Genomic DNA, 7,899 nt, shown 5'->3' on the forward strand with positions numbered 1-7,899 from the left:
CAGTAAATGTCGATCTTCAGGAATTATGGGAACCAGGGTGATGCAAAACTTTTTTTGATGTGTGTAAATACATTAACGAAAAGCGTATCATTCATAGAAAATATACAGGAACAACTTGCAGGTTAGTTTCAAAACCTTAGTGAAGCATATCCTCAAATGCAGGAGGCGCAATACAAAGTGGACGTGTCGGTAAAAAATGTGTTGGACACAGTCAGTGAGCAGCAAGACGTGTGCAAAAACTTATCTACAGAAGTACAAAAGTTAAGTCTAAGACTGGATCAGTTAAGTTTAGAGTCAAAATTTGCCAAAAAGCAGAGAGATGTGTGCAGATGTTAAGGAAATAACTGAAAAAGCTGAAGCTGGGATGCTGGATAAGGGCAGCACCATTGCTGATAAGGTGATATCAGAGAGCAAGATTTATGTAGATACAGTAGAAGAAACTCTAAAAGGAAAGACATTCAATTTCTGGCCAAAATAGATTCAGGTTTAAAGGAAGCAGAGACAGTATTACTAAAACTACTGACATTTGATAGGAAACAAACCCACAATTTTAGAGAAGTTAGATACTTTCACTGGTTACTCACAATACGCGGCCAGCTCGTCGAAGGAAAATAGTGAAGGCTGCAGAATGCAACAACACTTGCGGGCAGCTGTACCTGTTGAGCAAGTGCAGTTGCCACGCACTACGCCACAAACGAACGTAAACACAACAGTCACTGACAGTGTGACGTGTTTGTCAACATTACTTGCATATGAAGGATTACTTAGCTATTGACAGTTCCTGGTATTTACCTCCAAAGGGAAATGGACAAACCCCATGGATTTTGTCAGAGCATTTCAACGTTTTACCTCGTACCTGGACTGACGCCCAAAAAATTAGATTTGCTGTTGAACACACACAGGGTGACGTTCTGCTGTGGGCTACGGACGTGGCGGAATGTTGCCACTACTATGAACAGTTTGAGAGAGCCTTTCTGGACAAATATTGGTCTGAGATTGTACAAGAGAGGCTCAGACATGAAGTATTCAACACAGTTCCATTCAATAGCAAACGTGGAAGCTTAAGGGGCTCTTTTGAAAAATATTTGAATAAAACCAGATACTGGATGAACCCTGTGTCTCAAGTAGATGTGCTGAAAATTTTAAAGAGCCATCTACCTGCCCACATTAGGGGAAAGCTCATTACCATTCTGGAACATGACACCTATCTACACTGGACACAATAGATTTGACATGCGAAGAGAGACCAGTACAACCCAATCCTGAAAATATGCAGGTAGTGCCACAGAGATTTACAGACCAAGTGAACAACAGATTTGTAGTACAACATGGATGGCAACCTTACCCCACACAGATCTATGGTAACAGTAATCACAACAGCAATGGCAAAAGCCGTAAATTGAAGGGCGGATATAAAAGAAATGGGCAAAAATTTAACAAAAACAACTACAATGTGCTAGTAGAGTGTGGACAGCCGGTAATAATCAGCCAATCATTTGGCAGACACAAAACAATACCAGACAGCCGAATAATCCATAGACAGTGGAATTCATCCAGAAAAGTAATGCACATATGCCGAATAACACGCAAAGGCAAAGAGAATTTCAGTCGAGAGCCTCACTGGATACTAACTAGTGTAATCAAACACCAAAAGTCCATATAGTAGAAGTTACGACTAACCCACAGACCGATGCCACCGCGACGCTGGAAAATTTGAACCGGTCCTGGTAGGTCCCTGTTCTGTGACCTGGGAGGAGACTGGGGGCATGGGCTTGACTGACACTTGCTTCGTCAGATACGATCCAGGTAGTAATGTGAAAGATCTGTATCTAAGTGATGGGGATACACAGGAAAACTTGACAGAGGGCAAAGTACAAGCTACTATTAAAGCCAAAATATTTGACATTGATGTACCAATTGTGCTTGACATAGGTGCTATGACTAATTTGATGTCACAGGGACTCTTTCAAGAACTGAAGAATCGTGGGTGTATACCCATACTGCCAGTTCAAAATTGCAAGGTGCAAACTGCAACTGGTCAGAAATCGAAAGGAGTCAAAATATAAGCTTTAATTCCTGTCCAATTAGGGCAGTTTTCTGTATGACACAAGTTTTTGATAGTACAGAAATTAATATTTGACTGTTTAATCAGTATGGATACATTTAGGACATATCAAGTACAAATTGATGTAGGGGAGGGCCAGTGTCATTTCACAGTAAATAACCAATTATTTGCAACAGATCTAATAAGGTGAAGTACTTATAGTCATAAAACTGAAGTTACTCATGACTTTGATGTTCAATTGGTAAATTCCATAGTCATGTTTATCAATACGTACAACAACAAACAGTCAGCAGCAGAAGAAGTAACGCCAACACAATAAACATGAAGGTAAGTGAATCAAAGTGCTTGTCTTGAGGACAGCAAGTGGAACTTACAGAACTGATACTTTCTTATATACATGTATTTTGAGGAAAAAAAGAAAAAAAAAGGGGGGGCACGTATCATTACGGATTTTGTGTACAAAATGGAAGTATATCCTCAAAAAACTTGTTGTTCTACTTCATACCCTGTACTGTGGACAAAGAGTGAAGCAATAAGAAAAGAGATTAACAGGATGCTTGAATGGGGGGGGGGGGGCATAATACAATCATCATTTTCCTCTTATTGTAGTCATATTTTGGCCATGAGTAAGCCAGATGGCAGGGTGCACTTGGTCTTCGATGCATGTAACATTAATAAGAATTGTACCAGTACGAACACGTCCAGACAATTTAGAGGGACAGCTTATGAAATTCTACGTGCTAAATTTCTTACTATAATCAATCTCTGGTCCTCTTGTTGGCAAATGAAACAGCATGAAGAAAGTTGGAACTATACTGCCTTTGTATGTGGGAGCAGGAGCTTTGAATTTCAAGTATTAACATTTGGATTGAATGTAAGTTCAGGTGTATTTATCTTCACTCTGAACAAAGTGCTAGAACCTGAACTTTTGAGTAAGGTAACAGTATATGTGGACGACATTTTAGTTGCCACACCCATTTGGGTAGAACACTTAAGATTAATTGAACAAATGTTGAACCGCTTTTCCAAACATGGAGTAAAAGCAAATCTCAAGAAATCTAATATTGTACAAGAAAATGTAAAATTTTTAGGACACATAATGTCTTTGGAAGGCATACAGCCAGATCCTAAAAAACTTTATGCCATTAGGAACTGTCTTATTCCTCAAAACAAGAGGCAGTTAAAGGCATACTTAGGCCTAGTCTCATTTTTCAGGAAATTAATCCATAAAAAACTTATTGACAGTGATTTCTTCTTTGAAAAAACAGACGTTGTCATGGGACAAGCAATGTCAAACCGATTTCGAGAACTTCAAACACGCCTTATTAAATAATAATATTTTATCTCAACCAGACATGAAGGATTTTTACTTATGTACCGACTTGTCCTCTAAAGGTTTGGGTGTGTACCTTTTTAAAATGGTAAAATAAGAGGGAAAATTCATCCATAAAAAAATTATCTTCACCAGCTGCACCTTATCCAAAGCTGAACATTCATATTCAGTTACGGAGTTGGAGGGCGTGGCTGTAATTTAGTCATGTAAATGGTTTGAAATTTCCTTTGGGGTTAACACACTACAGGTGGTAAGAAAGTATGTTGTCTGCCAGAAAACAAAACATTCTAATATCTGCAGACAGATTGAACCACATCCAATTGTGACTAAAAAAACCTCTAAAAAAGGTATCTTTGGATGTGGCTGGACCCTGTCCCAGAGTTAAGGATGGTGTAAGGTATATAGTAGGTCAGTATGATATTTTCACCAAATACATAAAATTGTATGCTGTACAGAACATTACAGCTAGTTCAACTATAAGACGAATCAAAGAGGACTATTTTGAAAGAGCAGGAAAACCAAAAGCCGTATTAACAGATAATGCCTCATATTTCGTTGGATGTAAATGGGAAGAGTTAGTAGATTCCAGCCAAATCAAACACATTTTAGTATCAAAATTTCATCCTGAAGCATCCCCCATAGAAAGGGTGTTTAAGGAATTCAACAAGTTTATAAGGACCTATATACCTTGTAAACATACCAAGTGGACTGAATATGTCACTCCCTTCTTACAAGTTGTTAACAACCTTCTCCAAATGGATTTACACCAAATGAGCTAATGTTCAATTGCAAACAAATAGACAAGTGGAAGAAACTTTTGCCCAAGATACTGATACAGGAATTGTCACTGCATGATAAAATATGACAAGCAGTAATCAACCTTGAAAGCTGGGCGAAATACAAGAAAGGAATTTATGACAGTAATCTGAAATGTACAACACAACATTATATAGGACAAATAGTGTTACTTAGAACACATCCCAAATGCACAAAAATTGTAACACTGACCCATAAGTGGAACTACCATACACCGGGCTATACATACTGTAAAGTCACATTCGAGAATTTATGTTGTTAGATGTTAAGGACAATTTTTGTTTGTGTTTTTTCTTATGTGTCAAATGTGTAAACGATAATATATACATTGTATCTATATACGTAAAAAATTTACAAATTTAAGTATTGAAAATGCATGCACTAATCATAATTGATACACGAAAGAAGTCTTGCTGAAGGTAAACAAGTGAGTACTGTATAAATGGCAAACTGAATAAAAGGTTTCACTACGCCTCTAATACACTGTATCTTTCAGACTTATAAGGTCAGTAGAAATGCACACATGACATGAAATAAGGTTTGTGATAACAAGACTGCGCACTGAAGTGAATGAATACATGGCTGAATATATGAAGAAAGTATTAATAGCCATTGAGCCACTACACACTTATTATGAAGATTTAGTTTTAAGTTAGTATTAAGTTTTTTCTTCCAGGGAATGATGCATCAACATGTCCTAAAGTGAAGAAAGATAAATGCTTGTAGAGTGTTAGGTGTCATATAAACATAAGAAAAGGACTGCACCGCAAGTGACCATAGTTGTTAGTTTATGATACATGTGAATGTGACAGTGTGAAAGTATATGAAGAAGGAAACAGTTGCAGTACCAGTGAATATTTAAATATAGTGTACATAAAGATGTATACTAGGGCAATGAACCATGAGGCCTACTGAGGAAGGATAAGGGGGGTGCACCCAGCATTTATTGAATATAAAAGGCAGATAGGCAGACCTAAGAAAGGCTGACGTTTACTGTGCGGACAGGGGCACCAAGAAGGGGATTGACTTGTACCATAGGAGAATAGGAATCAAGAGGGGCATACCTCCTGAAATGGAAGGAGGGAGTGCACTCAAAGGGTCAACCCATAGGTGAGGTATAGGTTCAGTTTCTAAAGGGGAAAAGGACAGTATTGTGACAGAAGTTACACATTTTATAAGAATTAGTCTTTTTAGTTTGAATTCTATGCATCACGAGTCTTATCACGTTTTATGTTCACGAGTGAAGGGGACTGACCTGTACCATAGGGGAATAGGAATCGAGAGGGGCATACCTACCAAAATGGAAGAAGGGATTTCACTTGCAGGGTCAACCCATAGGTGAGGTATAGGTACTATTTCTAAAGGGGAGAAGGACAGTATTGTGACAGAAGTCACGTTTTATGGGAATTAGTCTGGTAAGTGTAGTGGGACTTTGAATTTCGCCGCGCTACGCTTGTTCCCTCGGATAAAAAATATCCCGTCGCAGCGGTATGAGCGCTCGACAGCAGAGAAAATACCAAAATTGTAACCTTTTTTGTTTTTCTATCCGTTTTCAATTGTCTCTTGTTAGCCGAAGCTCAAGGCAGACGTGATCTGATGCTGACGTAAAAAAATTAATGGCTAATCTTGATCTGATTGTAATGTGTAGGCATTGTGGAAGCTGTTAAGAAATTCGGATGATGGAAGTAGCAAAGTGAATTAAATTGCATACAGTATCAAGATGATTTTAATCGGTATAAATTAGTGATTCCTGGACTATTGCAAGATTTCGCAGCAGACTTTTCACGCAAAATGGAGATTTTTGAAGACCTGGACGCCGCCCGAAAGAAGATAAGTTAATCTGGTAAAGGATGATCTCTCGTCTACGCCACTTCCCCTGTCAGTTACATTTTGTTGTTCTCTGTTCTTTTTCAAAAATTTGTGTAGTGGAAATTGGTTTAACTTTTGCTCAAAAACGCCACAAGGACCACCCCAACAATAGCTTTTCCGAATAACGAAGTCCGATAGCTTTTCTGTAATACAAAGTCCGATTTGCTTTTCATTCTTTCCCTTTTTTCACGGTCATTAACGATTTTAAAAAACCCATTTTTATTCACCATTTCTTCCCACATTTTCAACCTTTTTCTTTTTCTTTTCTTCTCTTCTTATTTTTCTTTTTTATTAACCACTACAACTGGCGACCGTGACAGGACGCGATTTTCGAATGTGTCGTTTTTGAGCAAATTTGAAACTTTACTTTGTATTTTTTCCCAATAGAGAATAACAAAAAATCCTGAAGTTTAAATGGTAACGAAAACACCAACTTTATTGTACCTAAGCAAATGATTATACAATAATATTGTTAAGAATTTTCGTAACTAATTCAATCTGTTTTTCTTTTCATGGCATATATTGATGCAAAAACTGTTATTTTGAGACCTTTTGGTGATTATCCGATGGAGATGTATTAAGAAAATCCATATTTTGACGAATACGATTTACGCAGAAGTGATTGACCAGCCGCTGCAGGACAGAAAATTTAATGGTGAGTCACACAATTATGTTTCATTCAAGCATTCAATAGCCAACTGCAGAACCCATTTTTCCCTTTCCACACATCCTGTAGTTTTCTTCTTGAATTTTCCAAAATTATCTATCTCTATTGTAGTTTGTGGTAATTATAGTATTGTTGTAGCATATGAAGATCGTGAATTTGACCGCCAAACAGTCATTTGTTACGAAAAATTTTGTCCGCCCTGCTGCATCTTTCTCAACCATTGTTTGCAATAGAGCAATCATTTACATTGACGAGGAAATATTTCAACCTAAATTTGAGTCAAATCTTTATTAATCAGACTCATATTATTCCCTTTTTGACTTACTATTATACATCCTATTACAATGGAACGCGGTAAGGTAGAGATAGTTTCGGCAGATGAGTTAAGTGAAGTAGATTCATCTTTCAACCAACAAGAAAGTCCGCGTTTCCCTCCATGGACGAGTTCACAGATCAATGCAATGATTTTGCCTCAAACTCGCAACATTTGTGATAATACACAGATGGCGACTTTAAATGACGAAATGTGGAATGGACGCGAGACTAGACCGTCAGCGCCATTGTTAACAGAAGCGAATATGAGACAAATTCAGCAATGTGACACAAATCGGACACAGGAAACTGACAAACTGGACCGACTATTAGAGTTATTTGCAGACATGAAACGAGACGTTAGTCAGAAAATTGACATATTAAACCATACTATGACCGAAAATTTTGAACGGACGACAAAACAGATGACAGAATTAAATAACACCACCCAACAGCTCAGCCATCGATTTGAGACATTGTCCGATCGAGTCACTAAACAGGAAGAAACTTTGGTTACATTCACACACGAAACAAAAAACAATATCACCCGATGTGAGAATCAGTTAACACAAATAGTTAATGTGCAGCAGGAAGTGAACATCCGTGTGGAAGAGTTAGCTCAGGCCCACACTTCAGCTAGCTCCACCCAAGAAAAGCTGACTGAAGAAGTGGGAAATATTACCCAACAACTCACAATGGTAGTTCTTGAACAAACCCACCTCAAAGAAAAGATAGAAAAATTAGAAGACCGAGCGGACCTCGCGTCACTAAACGACACCAACATGGCCGAAAGAATTGTACACGAATGTAAATTGTGTGACGACTATCTGGACAAAA

Source organism: Schistocerca nitens, chromosome 6 (genome assembly GCF_023898315.1).
Source record: "Schistocerca nitens isolate TAMUIC-IGC-003100 chromosome 6, iqSchNite1.1, whole genome shotgun sequence".
In the NCBI taxonomy this organism is placed as follows: Eukaryota; Metazoa; Arthropoda; class Insecta; order Orthoptera; family Acrididae; genus Schistocerca; species Schistocerca nitens.